The following is a 23,957-nucleotide window of genomic DNA, read 5'->3' on the forward strand; positions in this document are numbered from 1 at the left end:
ATTGATGCATAGAGACAGAAAAGAAAAACAATAAATGAGTAAATTGTACAGTATATTAGGCAATGATATGTGCTATGAGGTAAATAAAGCTGGCAAGGTAGAATTAGGGACAAGATACAATTTTAATTTGAGCAAAGACCTAAAGAAAAAGAAGGCACAAATCAGATAGAGATATGGGTAAAGAGAGTTGCAGACACATGAACATGTAAGGTCTCTGAGTTTTAATTTGATATTTAAGAAACAGCAAGGGGATTTGGGACCACAAATTATAAAGGTGCCTTCGTGTTAATTTCCTCTTGGCAAAATATAACCAACTCTGTAAGTGCTAGTCAACTAATAAAGTAGACTCATTTCATAACTAGAAATACTAAAGGATTTCAAGTTTTTTGTCCAAACAATTTACAACTCCTATCTTGTTCAAAAGTATATACTATTTAAGAATATTATTTGAATATTACTCTTTTATCCCTACTACGTAAGTAATTAGCTATAGCGTTTTTTTTGTTTGTTTGTTTTTTTTTTTTTTTTTTTATTCTTGTCTCATTTGATTTTATGACCACACAGGAGGATCAGCCAAACCATGTGAAATATTTTTAAACTCTTTATTCTTCATTAATCTGAATAGATTTGACAGAGTGTTAGAAATGCCAGAGAAAGAAAACAGAAAAACTTTATAAAATATTTATGCATTCATTTATTCAATTCATTTATTGAACAACTGTCATATGCCAGCAGCAAACTAAGCACTGGAACTATAGTACTGTAAAAAACAGACATGATTTTGTCCTTAAGAAGGTAACATTCTAGTAAGACATTCATGCATTAAACAAAGGATAACAAAATAATTTGAAAGAAAGTTTTACAGCAACATGAAGTTGCAAGGAATTCTGTCTTAGAAATCGGAGAAGTCCCAGAAACATACAAAGGCATTACAACTGTCTTATGAAATAGAAAATATTAATTTGGTCAAAGAGAGAGTGATTAAATATATGAAATAATGCTGATCATGCCAGTATTTCAAGTTCTGAAAGTTGTCCACAAGACTGGGCAAAGTGGGTATCACCTGTAGCTCTGATAAAAACGGTTTTGGTATAGTCTTGAAAATGAAAGCTTGATTGAAGTATGTTCATAAGAAATGTTCACCACAGTGCTAGTCACAATAGCAAAAACATAGAATCAACCCAGGTGCCCATTAATGGGGCATTGGATAAAGAAAATGTGGTATACATACAACATGGAATACTACAATGCATAAAAAATAATGAAATTGTGTCCTTTGCAGAAACGTGGATAAAGCTGGAAGCTATTATCTTATGCAAACAAACACTGAAAAGAAAAACCAAATGTTGCATATTGTCACTTATAAGTGGGAGCTAAACATTTAGTACACATGGACATAAAGGTGGGAACAAGAAACACTAGGCACTACTAGATAGGGAAGACAGGAAGCGGGAAGGGACATGAACTGAAGAATTACCTATTAGATATTATGGTACTGTACTCGCTATCTGGGTGACAGATTCAGCCATACCCCAAACCTCAGCATCATAAACTATATCTCTGTAACAACCCACACATGTACCCCTGATTCTAAATAAAAGTTGGAGAAGAAAAAAATGGAAAGGAAACGAAAGTTGAGAATATAGACAACCCCTTTAAGGAGTTTTGTGATAAATGGTGCTGAAAAATTAGGCAGAAGGTGAAATTGGCAAAAATCATTTTTCAATATTAGATTTATATCACATTTTTCTTAGTTTATGAGCAAATTAAAGACAATTGATACTAGATCATAGAGAGAGGTCAATGGCACAGTGTATTTTATTATGTAAATAAAATGGAAAATAATTTAATGCAGAAGTAGAAGAGCTAGCATTAGGCTACACCACGATCTGCTCATCCAGAAAGCAAAATGCATGACTTCCGGTGTAGGTAGCTTCACATAGATAGAAAAACCAAGAATTGCTCTTTTAATTTTTTTTAATTTCTCAGTGAGAAAAAGGGCAGCATTATCAGTTAACCATGACAATTGGAGAGGGGTCTTAGTGATTTAAGGAGATATAAGATGGTAAATTATTGCTGAATTGAGTGGCCCACTTGAGGGTTGTGAATTTAAGTTAAAGTCTTCAGGCAGTGTTGTTCAGAGACTGTTGCAGGTGAATGTAGATGAGATTTTGATTAAGCGTAGCATTGGAGTCTTATCAGGTAAATATAATGAAGGAAGATAATTGCAGGAACGTTGAGGGTCTATATAAAAAAAGGGAAATGATGGGTGTCTTAGTCCATTTTGTGCTGAGAGAACACCAAAGACTGGGTTATTTTATAAAGAACACACATGTATTTCTCACAGTTCTGGAGCGAATGAAAGTTCAAGATCAAGTTTGCAACATCGGGTTGAATTCCTTCTTGCTGCCTCCTCACATGATGAAAAGTCAAAGGCCAAAAGGAGAAGAGGGTACTCATATTACAGAAGAGCAGAAGAGAGAGCAAACCCACTAACAAGAACTCATTTTACAAGGGCTGTATTAATTTGTTCTCATGCTGCTATGAAGAAATACCTAAGACAGGATAATTTATTTAAAAAGAAACGTTTAGATGTTTCACAGTTCCACATGGCTGGGGAGGCCTCAGAAAACTTACAATCATAGTGGAAGGCACCTCTTTACAGGGCTGCAGGAGAGAGAATGAGTGCAAGCAGGGGAAATGCCAGATGCTTAAAAAAATCCATCATATCTCATGAGACTCACTCATTATCAGGAGAACAACATGAGGGAAATCACCCCCATGATTCAGTTACTTCCACTTGGTCCCAGCCTTGACAAGTGGGGATTATGGGGCTTATAATTGAAGGTGAGATTTGGGTGTGGACAGAGAGCCTAATCATATCAAGGCCCTTTCCATTCATGAGGGAAGAGCCATCATAACATACTCATCTCTCAATGGTCCCACCTTTCAACACTATCTCCTTGGTATTAGGTTTCTACATGAATTTCAGCGGGGAAACTCCATTAAAACCATAGAAAGGCATCATGCAATCTAACCTGTTACAAGAGATGAGTAAAGACATTACGGGCTTCTAAACATAACAATTGTAGTGGTATCAATTACTAATACATTCCAGTGCCATCTAAGATTTCTGGGAGATGGGGTACCAAAAAGGGTGAGCTGAAAATATAGAGGTAGTGTTTAGAGAATAGAGTACTGGAATTGAAACTATGGTGGTATGACTATTGGTGTTTTGGGGAGTTAAGCAATAGCTAGGTAACTGGGTAATGGTCATTGGAGAAAAGGAGGTCAACAGATTGAGAAACTAGAATATCAGATGCATAATCTAAATGGATTTTGAAATCATTGCAAATTATGAGAGAATTAATGATACAGAAAGATGAGGTGTGTCAGCCAAAATCCACATCCAGCTCCATGTTTGTGAGCCAAAGTTCTGACACAGATAAAGGTTGAAGATAGTTTCAGATCATTTTGCCTCCAATACTGTTAAAAATGGAGGTGACAGTTTAGGGGCATGTATCTCAGTGGGTGTCACACAGTCTCATCTCCTGCAAATAAACATCAGTTTTCTTTAGTGAACATTCAGAAAGATTAATGGATTAGAAATTCTTCTGTATTTGCATAGAAGCAAATTCATGTGTGTTTTCAATTTGTTAAACTCTTTCACTCTGAAGATGGCTCTGTCCTATTCAGATAGAGCTCAACATTTGTTGAAAGTGTGCTAATTCTCATCACTCGTGAAATAGGCAAGAAGGACCCAGTGGCACCGTCTGCTGGCCCTAGGAGAAGTCTGACCAAAAATTGAGCCGCATCTGTAGGAAGACCCCTGACTTCCCCTAAAATAAAATGTCTTGCAGTCCAGATCTTCCCTGTTTGCTTGTGGGCACAGCTGACCTGGACCTTCCTTTCTGGGCTGGGACTTTTCTGGGTTGGCCTTGGCCTCAGAGTGGCTCTGGTTAGGCCCCAGGGGTATGTGGCCTGGCCCAGCCTGCAGCCTTCTGGTTGGGCCCTTGGTGTCACTAAGACGCCACCCCGCCTCCCACTTCTGCTAGAACTGCACAGACAAATGCATTGTAGAGGCCACTGATGGCCTCCAGTGTTCATTCCTCATGTTTACATCATTTGTAATCTTCAAAACCAGTTTGTAATGGTGTGATAACTTTTGCTTCAAAAGCCCTCAGGTTGATTGCAGTCTATAGGAATTATGTGTAATTATGGTGAGGGGATTTGTCCTGTATTAGAGTGAGTCTGTGCCCAGGTGGGGTCTGTGCCTTGCACACTGGTCCCCTCTGTGTGCCTATTGCTACCTGAATGCAATAGTAATTCATATCTGGAACAAATACAGTCTGGGCATCACTGTGATTCTCTGCAGACAAGAGGTGGTTTGATGATCTCACTGACAGATGGACAGTGGCCCTCAGAAGGTCATAATGTCTTCTAGGAGCCATGAGTAATTTTCTAAGCTTTCCAAATGTTCATTTTATAAGAGTCATGAGAATCTGTGAAATTTGTCTCATTGGAGAAATGCAGTGTTTAAGGTTAGCCTCTTACCCTTATCATTCACATTGTGTTCATACTCCTGTACTAGGAAGTATTTTCACATCATGGTTCATACCTATTAATGAGAAGTGAATTATTAAAGAATCATTTTACTTAGCAAAAGCTTAAAATATGTTACTAAAGTCCTATATAATTTGTGGTATTACCCAACTACAGAGATATGAGCTTCATAGCTATTCCTTGTCTTGCGATAATAAGAAACTAATCAGTTTCTGCATATTAACTATTTTTTATATCATAAGTAATATTTTCCTCAGTGGACAACTAGTTACTGGAGCAAACAAAACAGTGAAGACTGGGAAATGTTTTGTGCATAATTGCTATGACTACTCCTACGTGATTTTTTGTCAATTAACAACATCCTGATAGGACCAACAAAATACATATTCAAAACTAGAAATGAAACAGGATTAAATAAAACAAGTTGAGAATCAGAATTCTGTCCCAATGGCAGCAATTAGTGATCATTGTAATACTAAAAGAAAATAAAGTCCCCTATTCAGTTCATTTTATCATCTCTTCACCAGAGATAGCTTTTTCATGTGTATAAGTTTGGATATTTTCCTGTTTTAAATATTTTTATCTATTATAAACAGTGCTACAAAATGTATTTTATGTGTATGTGGGTGTACATGAATATATGTAACATGCAGCACTAGAAATGAAATTGGTAAGTTAAAGGATGTGGATTTCCATATGATAAACCTTGCCACAAACTCTTCTGAGATATTGTATCAATTTGTACTTCTACTAATGATGTGTAACAAGATCATTTCACACAATATATTAAAAAGGTGTACTAATTTATTCTAAATATTTGCTAATCTACATTCTAAAAAGCTTTTCCAAATTAAATTCTGAAATTTATACATACGCATAATTCATCATTACATATATATAAAACTATGATCTAAAGGTCAGATATTTTAAACTTTTTTATTTCTTATTCTGTATTCTACCTGTGTTCTTCTGCATTCCTATTCTGTTATGACTAACGTTATTTATTTTGTGCTTTTGATATTTTTCTTATCTATTAAATAGATACGTCTATTGCAGGATTTATTCCTTTGCTATTCATTATAAAGGTACTTTCTCCAGTTCATTGTTATAGTTTGTTTACAATAATTTTTCCCCGGCAATAGTTAATAAGTCATGTTAAAATTTATTTGTCATTTTTATTTTGATGGCCGAATTTCAAATTATGTTAATCAAATTACGTTAATAAAAGCCTTCTCTGTGCCAAAATGATATTTTAAAATCCTCACAGTATTTTTCTAGTAGTATTTATACTGTAAGCCTTTTTGTTATAATAACATATAAACCATGATTCCATCTGTGTTTTTCATTTTGGTCTAATGGGAAATAACTGTTTCATTTTAAATGGTTACCTGATTGTTGGAAAAACAATTTGTCACATAATTAGTCTTTCCTTCACTGATGTGAAGAACTACATTTATCACTTAGCAAAAGGCTCTCTGTTTTTCATTGATTCGCATATACACACAGATATAGATATAGATACAGAGATAGATTAGATATAGAAATACTAAGATGCATAAGTGGTGAATATTTGAGAGTTCTCTGTTCAAAAGTTTTCTAGTCACTTTGAGTGATTGTCATCCAATAGGAAATTAAGAAAAACATTAGTCAAGTTTCAAAAATCTCCTGTGATATTTTGATTTGGATATCTTTGCATTTTAGATTTAATGGGTGAGACTTCTCACCATTTCTACTTTGTATATTCCAGCCAGTGTAATATTTGATTTTTCATTTATAAAGCTCTCTTCGTTGTGTCACTCATTCAAAACAAAGTATTTTTTGTTTGTTTGTTTTTGTTTTGATTTGATTTGTTTTGTTTTGTTTTGTTTGAGATGGAGTCTCGCTCTGTCGCCCAAGTTGGAGTGCAGTGGCGCGATCTCGGCTCATTGCAAGCTGCGCCTCCCGGGTTTACACCATTCTCCTGCCTCAGCCTCCGGAGTAGCTGGGACTACAGACGCCCGCCACCGCGCCCGGCTAGTTTTTTTTTTTTTTTTTTTTTTTTTTTTTAAGTGGAGACAGGGTTTCACAGTGTTAGCCAGGATGGTCTTGATCTCCTGACCTCGTGATCCGCCCGTCTTGGCCTCCCAAAGTGCTGGGATTACAGGCTTGAGCCACCGCACCCAGTCCTCGAAACAAAGTTTTATTCGCATGGTCCTTGTATAGTTTTTGTTCATTTATTCCCTAATATTGTTGTGTTTTCGTTTATTTTCCTACTGAAATTGCTGTCTACCTTCTCATCATATTGTCCAGTTCATTGCTGTTTTTATATGCTTATATCATTCACATCTGTAGTTTTGTAACCAGCCATTTAACAGAATTTTAATGTTGTGCCTATAGTATTTTAGTTTTAAATCCTCTTTGAATTTTCTGAAGCTTTATCTCTTAATAATATTATTTTTTTCTTTTAAAAATATATACTTAGCTTTAAAACTAAAATTTAAGAAAAAGCAAACTTACAGAAAAAGTTTCAAGAATGATGTTAAAAAGTCTGCTTACTTGTATTATTCAGAAATATGTTTAGAATATTTTTAGTGGATAAATGTTAAGTATGATCCTAGAATAGCATTGTTATAAAATTAACATTCACAAGTAATGGGATAATACATATTATATATGTCTGTGAATAACTTGCAACATCAAAATGTATAGTTTATTTTTTTTTATTTTTATTTTTTTTTTAATGACCAATCTTGTTTTCACTGGGACTACTCGTTTTGGAGATGACAGATAATATTTACTTTCTGAATTAAAAAAAAAAAAGAAAAAAAAAAACATATCTTCAGTGGTAGGAACCACAGGAAAGGAACTGCAATGCACAAACTCTGGAATACCTCTTCCTACTGTTCCTTTGCCTTATAAAGAGGACATCAGATGAAGGAAATACTTTCTCAGGAGACAAGATTTAAGACTTTAGAGGTGTGTTACCATGCTTATCTCCATGGTACAGTTTCTGTCACTGGGGCCTCATGTTCCCCGAATATCCACAAAATCAGAGACTGCTTTTAATCATCCTTCTGAAAGTTGGTAGATCAGAGAATTGCCCATGTTTCATAGTGTGACGTGGAAGACAGCAGAGGGCTGGATGAGAGAGAAAAACGGGTAGCTGGTACTCTCTGCCTACATGGAGTGGGTCCTTGTGTGTTTCTGGGGTATTGGGAATGTAGCTGAAGTTTAGTGAGTCTTCAGCCTGCTTGCAAGCACCCCCAATGGCTGTGCATAGGGACACTGTGAAAGTAGCTGTAGGACGGATTTCCTTTTGTGTGGGGTAAGGGGAGAAGTCTGCTGAAGATAATCTCATGAAAAGACTGAACAGAGCAACAAAAAGGGAGTCAGCGATCTATGGATGCAGGGGCACGGAGAAGCCCACAAGCAGCCAGTTTTAGAAGGACAAGAAATCCAAATACATTAGCAACTGTTTGTAGCTAATAATTTTCTTTACCTTCTCATCTCCCCCATTTATTCTCCAGTTGACAGTTGACAGTGTTAGACAGGGGAAAAATTTTTGCTTAGACACTTGAGCTTAGTCATAAGGCTGAGAAGCAATAAACCTTTGCTTAGAAAGTGGGACCAGAAGTACAAGGGAGGAAAATATGCATGGAATGAGGAAATCTTGACATTGAGATCAGAACTTATGTAGTGACTAAATTTTAATAATTGTATTACATAATTATGTAATACAATTGTAATATAATTGTATTTCATAATTATATTATCAATTTACCTAAATTTAACACAAAGGATTAGATATGATTGGCAAATTACAGATTTGCCCACAACTATTAAGCCATATGGTCCTAGCACATGATTTTTATATCATTTATTAGTAAAAACAAAAATATTTTATGTTCATGCATATTTCATATCTGATTCATAGGCTGTAGTCTTGTTCTTCAACAGTGTTTCTAAAAGTCATTATTGTCTAGGAGCTACTTCATACCGATTAAACAAAATCATGGTTCTGAGTTTCACAATTCTGTTGTGATTTTTTTGTTTGATTGTTTGCTTGTTTATTTTATAGCTTTCTGCATGATTCTAATACATAGACAATGTTGAGAGCCAATGCTTTAATACAGGGCTTCTCATACTTTCATGTGCATGTGAATTGCCCACCTGTCTTGGTAAATTACAGATTCTGTTTCAATAGGTCTAGGTGGGGCCTGAAATTGGGTATTTCTGTCAAGCTCTCCAGTCATACTGATGCTGCTATTTCAGATCGACAACTTTAAATTTTAAATAGAGAATTGGAATTATCTATTGTGAAAATTTTTATTTAAATTCACTTTTGAAATACCTGTATCGTGTGTGTGTGAGAGACAGAGAGAGAGAGAGAGAGAAAGTAAGAGACAGTGAGAGAGACAGAGAGCATGCATGCACTGAAAATTTGACAAACGGGTATTTTAAAATAATGGCTTTCAGATTTGTTTTCAGAGATAAGCAAATTATCGTCTCATAATTCACTACACGTCTCCATTTTTGTGTACATTTTCTCATTTCTAATTTTTCCATTTAGTGCATTTTTATACTTTTTTTCTTGATTAGATTAGCTGATGACATATCTATGTTATATTTTAAAAAATTATTTTCGTTCTCTGTAAAATGCAAACTTTACTGTTTTATTATTTGTATAACTTAATTTCTTTTTTGTTTTTCAATTCATTATTTTTCTGTTTCTCTTACATTACATTTAATGTTTCTTTTATTTTTAAAAATGCATAATTAATTAACTTGTATTTTCTGACTTTAAATATATGGCTTCAGCGATCTTCAGCTATTTAACCAGGACCATTAATTTAAGTAAATTAGCAATTATATTATTCATTAAAATTATTTTCCATTTTTTGCAATCTGTATTTCAATTTTTCTTTTAATTTAGTAGTTATTTTATACTCTATTTTATGTGGTAGGTTTTTTTGTTATCAGCTTTTTCTTTTTAACTGTAAGCTCTCTTTTTTTCATTTTTATCAGAGAATGTGATATCACTTTTGGTGAATTTGGACATTTTCTATATGTCTTCATATATAGATAATTTTTATAATATTTTTATTCACTCTTTGAGAGAATATTAGTGTATTTTCAACTCATATGAGTTTAAACTCATCTACTAGATCAAATTTATCATTATGATGATTGAGTACTCAATACATTATAATTTTTTTGTCAAGTTTATGTTTTATCTCCCTTGTATTTTACTCCATTTATACTTTTCTTACAGTTTGAATTTTACATATTTTAACTTGAGCATGTATTTATGATTATCATAGTTTACTACACCTTTTTATTTTATGTATTGCTTTTTCCTTGAATTCAAACTCTGCTTTTTCTTCCCATGAAATTTTCATGTATTTGGCTAACAATTTCAATTATTTTGAGCCACTTTGTGTTATATGCATCTTTAGCTTACAAATGTTATTATTCTAGTTTTAAAAATTTTAACAAATACATTTATCTCATACATTTATTTATATATAAGTGGTATATGCTCTCAGAATCACAATTTTGTGTTTTATTGTGGTTTAATGATTCTTTCATTTTTTTTCTATATGATCCTTTTTTGTTTTCTTTGTTGGTTTCATTATGGTAACATTATTATAAGACTGGAAGTTTTATTGACTGTTTTCATATAGAAATTGCTATATTTATTAGCTTTTATCTGCTGTATTTTAATTATTTAAAAAATGAGGAAACCTTTGTCCAAGTACTTCTTCCTACTTTTCCTTCTTGCCACTTTCATTGTGTATTATTTTATAATACATTTTCAATGGTGATGCTCTCTTTTTCTGTTTATAAACAAAAAGCACAATTTCTACAGTCGTTCAGACTTAGACATACAGTTAAAAGCATATGATTGATTTCACCACTTCTTTCTTTTCACAGCTTCTCCATTTTTGAGCTCTATATTATGCATTATTTATTGGTTGGCTAAACTCATCATTAAGAGTTAATTGTTTTCTTTTCACAAACATCCCAAAATAAATGTCCTGTAACCTTTGACTTCTTTCATGTTTCAGAATGTTTGTGTGCTGCTTTTACAGTTGGATCATGCCTTAGTGGATTCAGAAGTCAGATGACACTTTCCTTCCTTGAGCATCAGGTATTACTGTGAGAAACTCAGACGCCAGTCTGAGTTTTCCATTTTTAGTTTACTTGATATTTATTTTATTTTTGTCTTAGAATTTTATATTCAGTGGCTCTTACATTTTTACATGGTGGAATTGTTTAAACATAAATTGCTAAACCTCACACTCAGAATAAATTTTTGATACAGCCTGGAAATTTGCAATTCTGACAAATTCCCTGGTGATACTGACACTACCGGATTGGGGATCACACTTGAAGAAATAATGCTTTACATAATTTCCCTTTTTATTGCTGGAATTCAGTGATACCATCACAACATATTGCAGTGTGATGTATTTACTCACATTGTGTGATTTTCAAATGAATATTCCGATCCTTCTCTCAGGGCAGATTTTCTGCTATTATCACATGAAATATTATATTCTACCCAACTATTTTCTTTGGCCTCTTTAGGGATGTCAATTAATTCTAATATACTTTCCTATATTTTTCTCCAGGAGTGATCCATTTTTTATTTAGTAAAAGCATTTTTTTTTCATTTTGATCAGAGAATGTGATTTCATTTTCAATACATTTAGACATTTTTTATTTGTCCTAACATATAGGTATTTCTTTCTTTCATTCATACGATTTTTGTTTTGAAATCTAACACAAGTATCTAGAAGGGAGTAAAACTTACTTTGAGAGTGTAATAAATAATTAATTATGAAATGAATCCTCACTTAAGCACCATCAAAGTAAAGGAATAAAATCTTGGAAATATCCTAAAAGCTTCTGAGAGTCCCATTGAGATCACATCTCATTCCTTCTACTCTAAGCTGACTTATATGTTATTTACTTCTTTGTTTCTCTTTCTAGTTATTCAACCTAAGAATGCATTCCTCAAGAAACACACACACACACGCACACACAGGAAAAAAATTTTACTAGTGTCTACTGGGTTTCTGTCCTTTGGATTTATAATTATTTTCTTTAACAAATGCCTCAGTATATGTTAGAAGGTAGATGAAATTGGTTGCTGTATCAAATGCTATACTTACTCTCCTGGAAACAGTTATTATATTAGAAATGATACAGAAACTTAGTCTTAGACGTCAACTGTTCCTAGATATTTGAATCCTCTTCAGTGTACGAGATAAAGCTACTCATAGATAAATATGTCAATAGTGATTGCTTACAAAATCCTTTGACCATTACTATCTCAAAATTTCAAATTCAAATGATCTAATTTTTTTTGTATATCCCCAAATATTTTATATTTTTTATTAATAACTAATGATATTTGTATGTTCCCCAAACATTGTAACAACCTAATGATTCTGGCTAAATTGCCCAAAACCAAATGGCATCTCATCTCAGATCTTACTCCACAGAATGGTCAGTCTAGATGATTGCATGCAGTATCCTGTGTCATGAGCCCAAAGATCCTTTAAAGGCACCATGTTTTTTACATAGGGCTAAAAAGTTGTGGAGCTGGAGAGTCCAGATAATGTGAAATGAAGAGGATCTAGGAGACAGACACATTACAGTTTGAGTAATAAGTAATAACATGTGTTAGTGGCATATCAGAGCAGGAGGCAAGGGAAAGATCTAAGATGCTGGTGGTGGGCCAAATCCAGTGCCTAGATTACAAGGTATGTCTCCCACATGTTTTTAAAGTCATGGCTGGCCCAGTTAAAAGAATAGGAATCTGAAAAACAAAATCATGCAATTAAACGTTTATAAGATTTATTATCCATTTTATTTTATTTTATTTTAGCATTTCATTCTTTCATGTATTTATTAAACATATTTGCAAGTGCTTTAACTTAGGACACCAACATGTTACACAATGTCTGCCTTCATAAACTAACCATAAATAAATAAATAGATCAGAATATGGTAAATATATTACCGATGTAATGTTATGTTAGGTGAATTAAAAAGGAACCTATGATATAGTCACATCCAATGGTGGACATATGGGGAGATTTTTCTGCAGGAAATGCTGCTCATGTGAGTCTTGTAGAACAAGTAAAATTTCCCAAAGATAGATGCTAGCAAGGATCAGAGGATATGTCTGAAATTGAAATATTCTGGGAAAAAATAACATTGTGTACAAAGACAAGACAATCTGAATGAGCATGATATAGTAAAGGAATTTTAAGTACCATGAAGTGAAAGTGTCATTTACAGCATTTTAAGATTTTATTTACTTATATCAAAATAGGTCAGACTGCATTTAATATATATATAAGCAATATGAAGATGTAAAAGGAGGAGGAGGCAATAATGGAATGCAGAGGAAGGAATAGCATGAACAGAAATTGAGAAAATATAGTAGCAATTAGAAGCAATATTTTCTGACCAATGGAAGGAGGAACAGTGAGGAAAAGAGAATAAGACCCTCTAGAGAAAGGGCATCTGTAGGACGATTCCCAGATTTCAAGTATGAATGGCTAGACAGTTGATACAGAAAATAGAACAGGAGGTCATACAGTGGGGTACTGTATTCGTCCATTCTCACTCTGCTATAAAGGTACTACCTGAGACTGAGTACTTTATAAAGATAAGAGGTTTAATTGACTCATAGTTCCTCATGGCTGGGGAATCCTCAGGAAATTTACAGCCACGGTGGAAGGTGAAGGGGAAGCAGGAACCTTCTTCACAAGGCTGCAGAAGAAAGAGAGAGATAGAGCAAAGTTGTAACTGCCAAACACTTTTAAAACCATTAGCTCTCTGAGAACTATTTAGGGAACTTTGGTCTGGCCATGGACTAATAGTCACACTTATTTATAAAAAATGCATATTTCTATATTTTTAACTTGTTAATGACATCATTGGGCATATGGATTTGAATTGGTGCTCAAGTGAAAACTTCTTTTTTTTTTTTTAATTATACTTCAAGTTCTAGGGTACATGTGCACAACGTGCAGATCACTCATTATCATGAGAATAGCACAGGGGAAACTGCCCACATGATCCAATCACTTCCCATCAGGCCCCTCCCCTGATACGTAGGGATTACAATTTGAGATGAAATTTGGGTAAGGATACAGAATCAAACCATATCAGGTACTAAAAGGAATTTGAGACTTGAACGTTAATGTACAGTCAAAGATGTGTGTGTGTGTGTGTGTGTGTGTATGTTTATATATATATATATATGTTTGTGCTTATATATGTGTGTATCATATATATACATGTTTCAGTCATGTATATATGACATATAACTGAAAATTTCCTGATATAACTGCTCAAGAGAACAACTTCATGTCATTAGCATGTTTGTAATATTTGAAAATGATGATACAAATTTGAAGATTTATGGGAAGTGAAAGTATGTGGGTCTAGAAGACTGTCTCTAAAGATGAAAATTGAAATGGCAAAAATATTATGAGAATTACAGAAAAAAAATACGTCTGTAAAGAAAGAGAAGTGAAACTGAAGTTTAGTGAGCAAAGAGATTGGAGGAAAACTAAGCATTTTGTCTTAGAACCCAAGACAAGCAAGTTTCAAACTGTAGGAAGTGCAGAATCGTCTCACAGAAAAAAAATATAAAGTAAGTTAACATTTAGCATGTGTTTCTCAGATTTATCCTCACTGCATTCATTAGTAATCTTGAGGAATATAGTGTTTATGGCAAGTCATTATCGGAAATGAAGACATAAAGTGTGAATAAAAAATTAGAAAGTGCAAAGTGCAACTGTAATCTACTTTTTCCACTAATATGACTCAGAAATTAAAGAGAGGCAGGAATTCAGACATTTTAAATATACAAAGAAAATTCTGTTTTCCAAAATGAAGATCACTAAATTTATTACCTGATGTCTACTGAAATGTTGACTGAGGATAAAAATGATATAAAACAACATAGGCTGTTTTTTTTTTTTTTTAATGCAGTTTATAAATCAATCAAGTGTGTTGGTGAACTTTAAAAAAATACACAAAAGTTTATGTTGGTAGAGTGAGACCAGTTAATGAAAAGCCAATAAGAAATCAAACTTGACCAATTTTTTTCAGTCTTTGAAAAGTGTAAGGAAAGATATCACTCATTTCTATGAAGAGAGAAGTGTATATTTCCTCTTGTGGCAAATGTTCAAAAGAGATAACTATAATCTTCAAAATCTTACTTCATTGTTTTAAATATCATTTATCATCAATTTACATGTATTTGGTCTAATTGCATTAACAGAAAAAATAAATATCAGAAGCTTAACAGCTATATTATACCAGCTTTTGGTTTGTCAAAAAGCCAGTTATAAATTACTTCAAATTTCCTTACAATATGGAAATTATCCTCTATTTTGTTTTAGCTGACTATGACCAAAAAAAAAAAAAAAAAAGAAGAAGAAAAAATTATAATCTAATCATGGTCTCTTAGTTTCACATAGGAGACATTTTATGTATCAGAAAGTAAATTCTGTGCTTTAAATTCAATTTTTGTTTTCTTGAAAGAATACAAAGGTTTAAACATTTTAAAATATAAACTGAAACACTTGTAAGTTAAAATTATTATGTGCTTTGCTATAACTTTATCAATAAGTAAATTATTTTATACATAAAAATTGCTGATAATTCAATAAGAAACATATAATTAAGTAAAATCTAAAATTTTTAATATGAGGGATGAGGAGGATACTGTATATTTAGATATTTTAGTAATTTGTATAAATAGTTTCTCAAAAAATAAAAGTCTTATAGTTAGCATTTAGATTACTTTTTTTTTCTGACTTGACTGGTTTGATTTTACCATGATTCCTACATACTGGTGTCCACAGTACTTAGAATATTATATGCTGAATAATTGGGGAATATTATGTCAAAGAGATGATTTTTCAACAAAGAATACAGACATATCTGTAAGTTTTTCATATGTCATTGGTAGAACAATTTTGAAATAATGCATTTTGAAAAAAATTTTGCTGTCATTGTATACCTAGATATAACATGTGCTTACATTGATTCTCTGGCCATGAATGTTAAACGTATTTGTCTAGGTCTTCGCACACACTACTGGTGGTTTTTAAAATTTTAACTGTCATTACACCCACACCAACTCGTTTGAGGTTAAATTCATATTTTTCGTTAGTCAGTCTCAGTCCCATCCCTGCTTGGCATTGCTTGATATTCATGTTTGTATATTATAACCATAACCCAATTCCAACCTTAAAAGTTTCTGTTTTCATCTTGGCTTTGTGAAAATGTCTTTTTCCCCTTTTTCTCTTATGGCCATGATTCTAACCCAGGAAATTAGATGGTTAAATGTAAAATCACACCCTAATTTGTAATGTTGCACAAGGTAGTTTTATTTTTTGCATGTGATTTTTAACCTGTTGTTCTTTGTTTTCAAGAAAATTTGCATTAAAACTCTGCCCTTCGTTCTAAAATGCCCATCTGTTCCTACTGTTTATTTCGAGACTTAAATAGTGAGTGACATCATTATAATTTCTATGGCAACCAACTGCATTGACATTAAAAGATGATACAGCCTTCAGATAGTATAAAAACAGCAGAAGCTTGAGAACTGTTAAAAACAATGTCTTCTGTTGATGCAAATGTCTTTAATAAAAAAAGAAGGATTTGTTGTAACTCTTTGAAGACATACACAATCTGAGGCTCTAAAATGCTTAGAAGTGTAAGACAATCTTTTATGTACTAATTGTTCTTAACTTTTTTACTTTGATATTTTCCCAGATTCTATGTGATCATTCCATTTTTCTAATATTGGAAGTAAAAATTATGAGGGTATAAAATGGTGTTTAAAAGTGACATTTTATACTTGTAATATATAAGTTCATTGATTTACTCAGATATCCTTTATGTAATATATCTAAGATCATACAGAAGCAGATCCTAATAATTGTGTCAGATATAGGATTGTGTTAGAAAGAAGTGTCAGAAAATTGGCTGGACATGGTGTCTCAAGCCTGTAATCCCAGCACTTTGGGAGGCCACGGAGGGCATATCACGAGGTCAGATGTGGTGGTTTGTGCTTGTAGTCCCAGCTACTTTGGAGGCTGAGGAAGGAGAATGGCTTGAACCTTGGAGGTGGAGGTTGCAGTGAGCCAAGATTGTGACATTGCACTCCAGTCTGGGTGACAGGGAGCGACTCAGTCTCAAAAAAAAAAAAAAAAAAAAAGGAACTATCAGAAATTTAATGTAACAAAAATAAGATGAAACAAAGAAAGAAGAAATGGAGAAGGTCATCTGAGATATTCTCAGACAGTTATATGGTGATCTTAGATTGTAGTCAAGGACATCATGTGTGAGTGTGTGTGTGTGTGGGTGCATGTGGTGTGTAAAACAGAGATAATATTTTGTACAAAAATGATTGAAAATATAAATAAGAACACTGGGATGTTTAAATGGAAGCATCGATGCACTACACTGATCCCCTACCCAGGCACCTATTCCATAGCTACTGGGAGCCTTGGTAGATGACCACTCTCTAATGAGTAAGTTTCCAGGAATTTCCTTAGGCAAAGAGAGTTGTCACATCCAATGTTAACTTGAACTCCATACCCAGCTTGCATTCTGTGGCAGGTCAATGCAAGAATATAGAGATCTAGCTACCTCTGGGCATGCTGAAATAAAAAAGAGACTGTATTTCAAAGGAACTGTAGAACTAGCCAATATGTACCCACAGGAATCCAGAGAATATACATGGGACTGGATTCTGAGGACCTGCATCATGACAGAGCAGAATTAAAAGTTATATAAGGAGGATTTTATCAATATAAGCTTTCTCTCTTATGATACAGGTTTAACATTCTGGTAAGTACCCAAAGAACTTGTCTTTGCACACTACTCATGGTCCTTAGAAACTTGGAGAAAGTAATGCCTAACACTAAGTGAGAGAAATAGCTTGGTAAAAAGTGGAGAGAAAGAACAAAAGATTCAGAGAATAGAGTGAGTACCCTAAGTAATATCTGAACACTCACAAACTTCCTGTGCTCTCTAGATGCTGGATGGTGCTGTATGCCTGAGGACATATGTCTATCAAAGCAATATACACTGTGCTAAAGAGAGAGTTAGCAGGATCACAGAGAAGCTTATCAGAGATTCAACACATTTTCTCAGTGACATGGAAGGTTGTGAAGGCCCTGCAGCAGATCTAAGACATTTAAATTATACTCATTCAAAAACAGATACTGGAATGCCAGTGAGTCCTGGAAGAGAAAAAGTAAGTCACTATGGCACAATAGATGAATATGCAGCCTGAGCAGCCTGCCATAGGCTGGGTTCTATCAAAATCACCACATCTGCTGCCCAACAGCATTCAGTCTTATGACAGAAGTGGCATGCTCAGAATTGAAAAGAATGTCTTGAATTCACAAATAAGCTGCACAAACAAGTAGCATAGAGCCTGGTGTTATTAACTACTCTTGTAGTCAGCCAACCCATAGTTTATGACCAGCTGATTGAGGAGGAAAAAGACTAACCTTAGTTCAGAAATGTTTTGGCTCAGTGAGTACAAACTAAAACGGAAATTCTGCTACACTATTGTCAATCTATTTGCCACCCTGAAAGACAATGATAAGGGACAATGTTCCCAAGGGGAAGATCTTTGAATAATGCTCCTTATCCTCAACTTAGAGACAGAGCAGATACAAAGAGATCTGGAGAAAGAACATAAGGGTAAACTTCACAAACTGAGAGGATCCTTGAATTTGTATGTTAGTTATGCACTACTAAGCAACCAAAGAAAACAGAATGATTCTACCAGCCAGTCGTTCCCATCAGTCTTCAGTGCTGGCATAATGGCTCATGGCTGCAGGAATGGAATAATCGAGGTAGCAGAGATGTAGGCTACACTTGAAGCCTACTGTTTGAGCCTCACTCGTTGCTGGTTATACAACTTGCCAGCAACAGAGACCAACACTTCTCTGTCACAGGTTACTACTCCCAAGGAACTCAATCAGCAACTTGGACCTCTTAAACCCTGGTATTTTAACTGGAATGTCTCATCTTTTAAGACTGTTGCATTGAGGATTACGTTTAAACATTTGAATTTTGGGGGGATGCATTAAGACAATAGCACCAGTGGATTTCATTGCCATGTAACTACTTTCTTTGTTATTAATTGAATCTCTTGATCTGATGAGATGTTACATAAGATAATTGTCTGTAAACCAAGCACTTCACAAACTCTATGATAGTGCTATTGGCTGATGGCCTGAGAGCAGGAAAAGCAACTCATGCCAGAGACATAGGTGCATTCCGATTAAGATTAGGCCATGAGTGCTTCACCCTCATGGATGGGACTTTTGCCTTATAAAAGAGCTGAATGGAAGTAAGTAGGCCTCTTTTTTCTTTCTGTCTCTTTTGCCATGAGAAGCCACAGCATTCACGGTGCCATCTTGGAAGCAGACTGTGTCCACACTAGATGTCAAACTTGTCAGCTCCTTGATCTAGGACTTACTGCTCTCCAGAACTGCATGAATAAATTTCTGTTCTTTATAAATTACCCAGTCTCAGTTATTTTGTTAGGGAAGCACAAACTAAGATAATTGGCTATATCAAATATTTGCCATCCAGAAGCTGCTGACTTAATAAAGCAGTACCATGGCTTCTGAAAATGAAAATGGGCTGCCATTATCCAGAATTTATTTTCCAGCCTAAGTCAGTTGTTATTATCTGATGCTGTGTCCAATAGGTCAAAAACTTGTGTCTAGAAACTCAGTGGTGAAAGTAGGAGTGCCCCGGCCTACCATCACACTTAGCTACCTGTGTAAGGGTTTTGTACTTCCCATGTCAACTCTGGGTTAGAGATTCTTCATGTTAAGGAGGAATGAGTTCACCAGAGGCTATAACAATGATTCTAATAACATCAACATTATTCTCCTTTCTAGCGTTATTGATCACAATTATCAACAGCATATTGGGCTGCTGTTAAAATTTGGAGATATGGAGGGAGACATAAGGCTCTTCAGATGATCATTTAGAGCATCTCTTGATATACAATACCTTGGTTCAAATTTTACAGTAAATGGACTATTGTGATTGCTATGACCTGAATAGGGCATGGTATTTGGAGGTATAGACAACTGAAAATGTTCTTGATCATGCCTCTACAGAGGTGCTAGCCTGGGTTAAGCAAAACCTTGAGGGAGAAGTAGTTGAGAGAGTCCATGAATAACAGTTGAGGCCTCTGGTTCAGTGTCAGTGATGAGGTAGAGAGGTAAAAGATACAGTTCATCCAACTATACTTCTTGATAGTATTTTCCAGGGAAGAAAATCAAGGAGAATTTTGTAGGTCTGTTTGAAAATTTTGTATACATATGTAACAAACTTGCACATTGTGCACAAGTACCCTAGAACTTAAAGTATAATAATAATAAAAAAGAAAATTTTGTTTTTAAAAGATAATGGATGTGTGTTGAGAAAGAGTTGGGCTGAGTGGAATCTTTAGTAGGTCACCCAGATTTACCCTTTAGGACTGAAGCATTCATTCGCCCACACTGATAGCTCACAGTTAACTCATTCTGCCAGAAATACTACCTCCATAGGGCTCGCAAGACATCCCCAGGGGCATTCAAATTTTAATGACTTGTTTATACCATGGTATAAAGAATGAGGTCACCTTTCTGCAGGCAGGATAACTCAAAAGGACCATCCTAGCTTCAGAGCTCTTCATCACATTGGCCAAGGCCTTTGTACAATTTTATTCCAGTTTAATTGCTTTCTCTGTGTAATCCTTCTTCCTTAAATCTCTTATAGAAGTTAACTTCAAGGACACTCCCCTATTACATTGAATAAACCTCCTACATGAAAATCTAGGCAGCCCAATCTAAGAAAAATGTCTATAAAGTTAAAGTTATTAGAGGAATATGTCTTGATGTAGTGTGTTTTCTTTTATTGGAATCAAGTAAGCACAAATTTGGCTAACTCCAAGAGATGTATTATAGAGAGGGATTCTTATATTGAATGCAGGTTTTAATTACATGACCTCTAAATGATCTTCAAATTCTGAATTTACATTGTAGGTTATGTGTGTGTGTGTGTGTATATATACATATATATGTATATATATATTTTTAAAACATATATATGTGTATATATATTTTAAAAACATATATATATGTTTTAATTACATAACCTCCAAATGATCTTCAATTCTGAATTAACATTGTAGGTTATGTGTGTGTGTGATACACACACACACACACACACACATATATATATACACACACACACATGCATAATATAAATTTATCTCTTTTTCCATATGTGTTAAAGTAAAAATGGCATCTTCCTACAGGCCAAGAATAGTCCCTCTTTTTTCTAACATTAAGTTTAAATCTACATAAATAAGGTTATAGAGTGGTGAAGCTGGATTAAATCCGTAAATATACAATTGAAGAAAGAGACAAAATTAAAAATAAATTTATATCTTAGCATCCTGAAAGATAAAATTTGAAAAATAATCACATGCATTTTTAGAATAATAACTGATTAGCATTTTAGATGGATATTTACACTTTCTTTTCCTCTTTTCTTATATTAGTTCTACTATCAGCACTTTTCTTTCCTAGAAGAGTCAGGCAGGCTTCTATAAATGTGGTTAACTGCATGACTAAGAAAATAAATTAAACTTTGAAGATGGTAATTTAAATTTCAGTTGACTTAATAAGGAAACTAATGAAAGGAAGTGAATCAGGACTTCAGAACCATGTTGCCTGTTTGCTGACTCTGCTTTACTTGTCCTTTTCAACTAGATTTTTTTTCACATTGTGATAGACTTGCGATTGAAGGAGATACAGTACCTCTTTACTTATTGCAGTTCATTTTGCTTTCCTAGATTGTACAGAAATATTTGTTCTGTAAAAATCATTACCTTATAGGTAAAATCACTCAATACAAATAAAGCATATATATTTCTGATTTTCTTAAATACATGCATTAAAATTTATTATATTGTGTTAAAACATAATTATATTCTCTTTCTTGTTATTCTTTTAATTTTCTTGCTTATTTTTAAACCATTTACCACAAATTAAATACACACATGCATTATATATATGTATATATCACATTCATATATGTAATTATGATAAAAGTTCTGAAGGAAGCAAATGGAAATCTCATGTTTTACACTTAAAATAATGTTTTCTACCAATTTTAGAAAAAAAAATATTTAATTGAGAGGATATCCATGCCAACATGTTTTTTGAACATATAACTGGTTTTTCTTTGTTTTTCATGGAATTTCACATAGTAAGAATTAATAAAGATATAAGAAGAAAATGTAACAGTAGTTAAGGTAGAATTGATTAAATATTTGTATATTTCTCTAGTTTTTTTTTCCTATGAAAAATAAATTTCATCTATATGGCAAGAGCAAAATATGAAAATCGACTGATTTTGTTATGAACTCATATGTTTTCTTTATGGCTATATGAGTGAAGGAATAAAATTACCTTGCAATAATGCAAGGGGTTAAGATGGAAGAGTAAAGAGAATCAGGAAACTGTACTTGTTTCTCATCTAAATAACAATTGCACTGACAAAAGTTTTCTGTTGTAACTATTTTGGAATGCTGGAATTTATTGAAGGCTTGATACTTAAGTGAGAAGACTTGGATAATAAGTTCCAGTCACTTTGGGTCAAATGTAGCTCCTAGCAGAGTAGCAGGTACCAATCCCCCATAACCAGTGCATGACAAGGCAATGGTTCCTGGGGAAACAGTACATGACAAGGCAATGGTTTCTGCATTCCAGGAGCAGTTTGCATACAGCTTACAGGAAGCAGCCCAACCAGTGCCATGGCAGGCAGCTTTTCCTGCATTCCAGGAGCAATTTGCATACAAGAAACTTAGGGAAGCAGAGTGGGCAAAAAAACATCATTCATTCCAAAGAGTAGAGATCTGAGTTCTGACGCTGATTGCTGCCTCTGACTATGGAGGTGTCAAAAAAGAGGCAGGAAGCTATTACTTTTTACCCTCCCTGCTTTGTTGTGAGTTTCACCCTCTCTGGTCTATTGAATTTACACAAAATATAAAGACTTGTTGACCTTTATTCCCAGCCTTTATTACTCTTTTATTTTTTATTTTTTTCTTCTAGAATACAGACATTAAAGACTAGGACATTTGAATGCAATTGTATATGGGGACAAAATTAGAAAGTAAATATGCACACCTAGGATATGGTGCAGGCGCAGAAGAAATCTAAAGAAGACCTTAACTTTATACCTCAGACTGATTCATGGCACACAGACAGCCTACAAATATCAAGAAAACAAAAACAGTAACAAAAACAACAAATCCTGGAAAAGAAGAATCTGATTCCAGAGTGACTGTATTGTTAGATTCAGATGTTCACTTTTTCAGCAAAAACCATGAGATATACAAATACAAAATTATTTCCCTTTCAAGGGGAAAAATAATAAAACAGCAGAAACTGTCCCTAAAAATGATCTGATAGCAGAATTACTAGACAAAAACTTTAGCACAACTGTCTTGAAGTTGCTCAAAGATCTAAGCAACGATGTAGATAAAGTAAAGAAAATGGTGTATAATCAAAAGGAAAATTTAACTAAAGAAATAGAAAACTTAAGAAAAAAAAACAAAAATAAATTCTGGAGTTGAAAAATATAATGACTAAAATGAACAAAAAATACTAGAGGGATTCAAAAGTAGATTTGAGCATGCAGAAGAAAGAATCCAAAAACTTGAAGATAAGACAATGGAAAATATTGAATATGAGATCAGAAAAAAGCAAAAGCTAAAGAAAAGCAAAAAGTCTTAGATAGCTGTGAGACACTATCAAAGAAACCGCTATATGTTTTGTGGAAGTCCCAGGAAGAGAAAAGAGGGGGAAAAGGAAAGAAAAAATACTTGAAGAAATGATGGCTGCAAACTTTCCAAATTTGATGAAATATATAAATATAAACATCCCCAAAATTGAATAAATCAAGTAAAAAGGCCTCAAAAATGAGAATTTCACTGATACTTAAACTTTCAAAAGACAATACAATAAGAGAATCTTGACAGCAGCAAGAGAGAAGTGACTTGTTGCATACTAAACTTTCCCAGTAAGATTATCAGCAGATTTCTCATTAGCAACTTTGGAGGTGAGAGGGCAGTTGGTCATGATATTCAAACTGCTAAAAGAAAAAACAATGTTGTCAATCAAGAATCCTATTCCTGGCAGAACAATTCTTCAAAAGCGAGGGAGAAATGAAGATATTCCCAGATAAACAAAAGCTGAGAGACTTTATTATCACTAGACCTGGGTTGCAAGAAATGCTCAAGGGAGTCCTGCAAAATGAAATAAAATGACAGTGGATGATAACTC

This window comes from Papio anubis, chromosome 6, assembly GCF_008728515.1.
Source record: "Papio anubis isolate 15944 chromosome 6, Panubis1.0, whole genome shotgun sequence".
Classification (NCBI taxonomy): domain Eukaryota; kingdom Metazoa; phylum Chordata; class Mammalia; order Primates; family Cercopithecidae; genus Papio; species Papio anubis.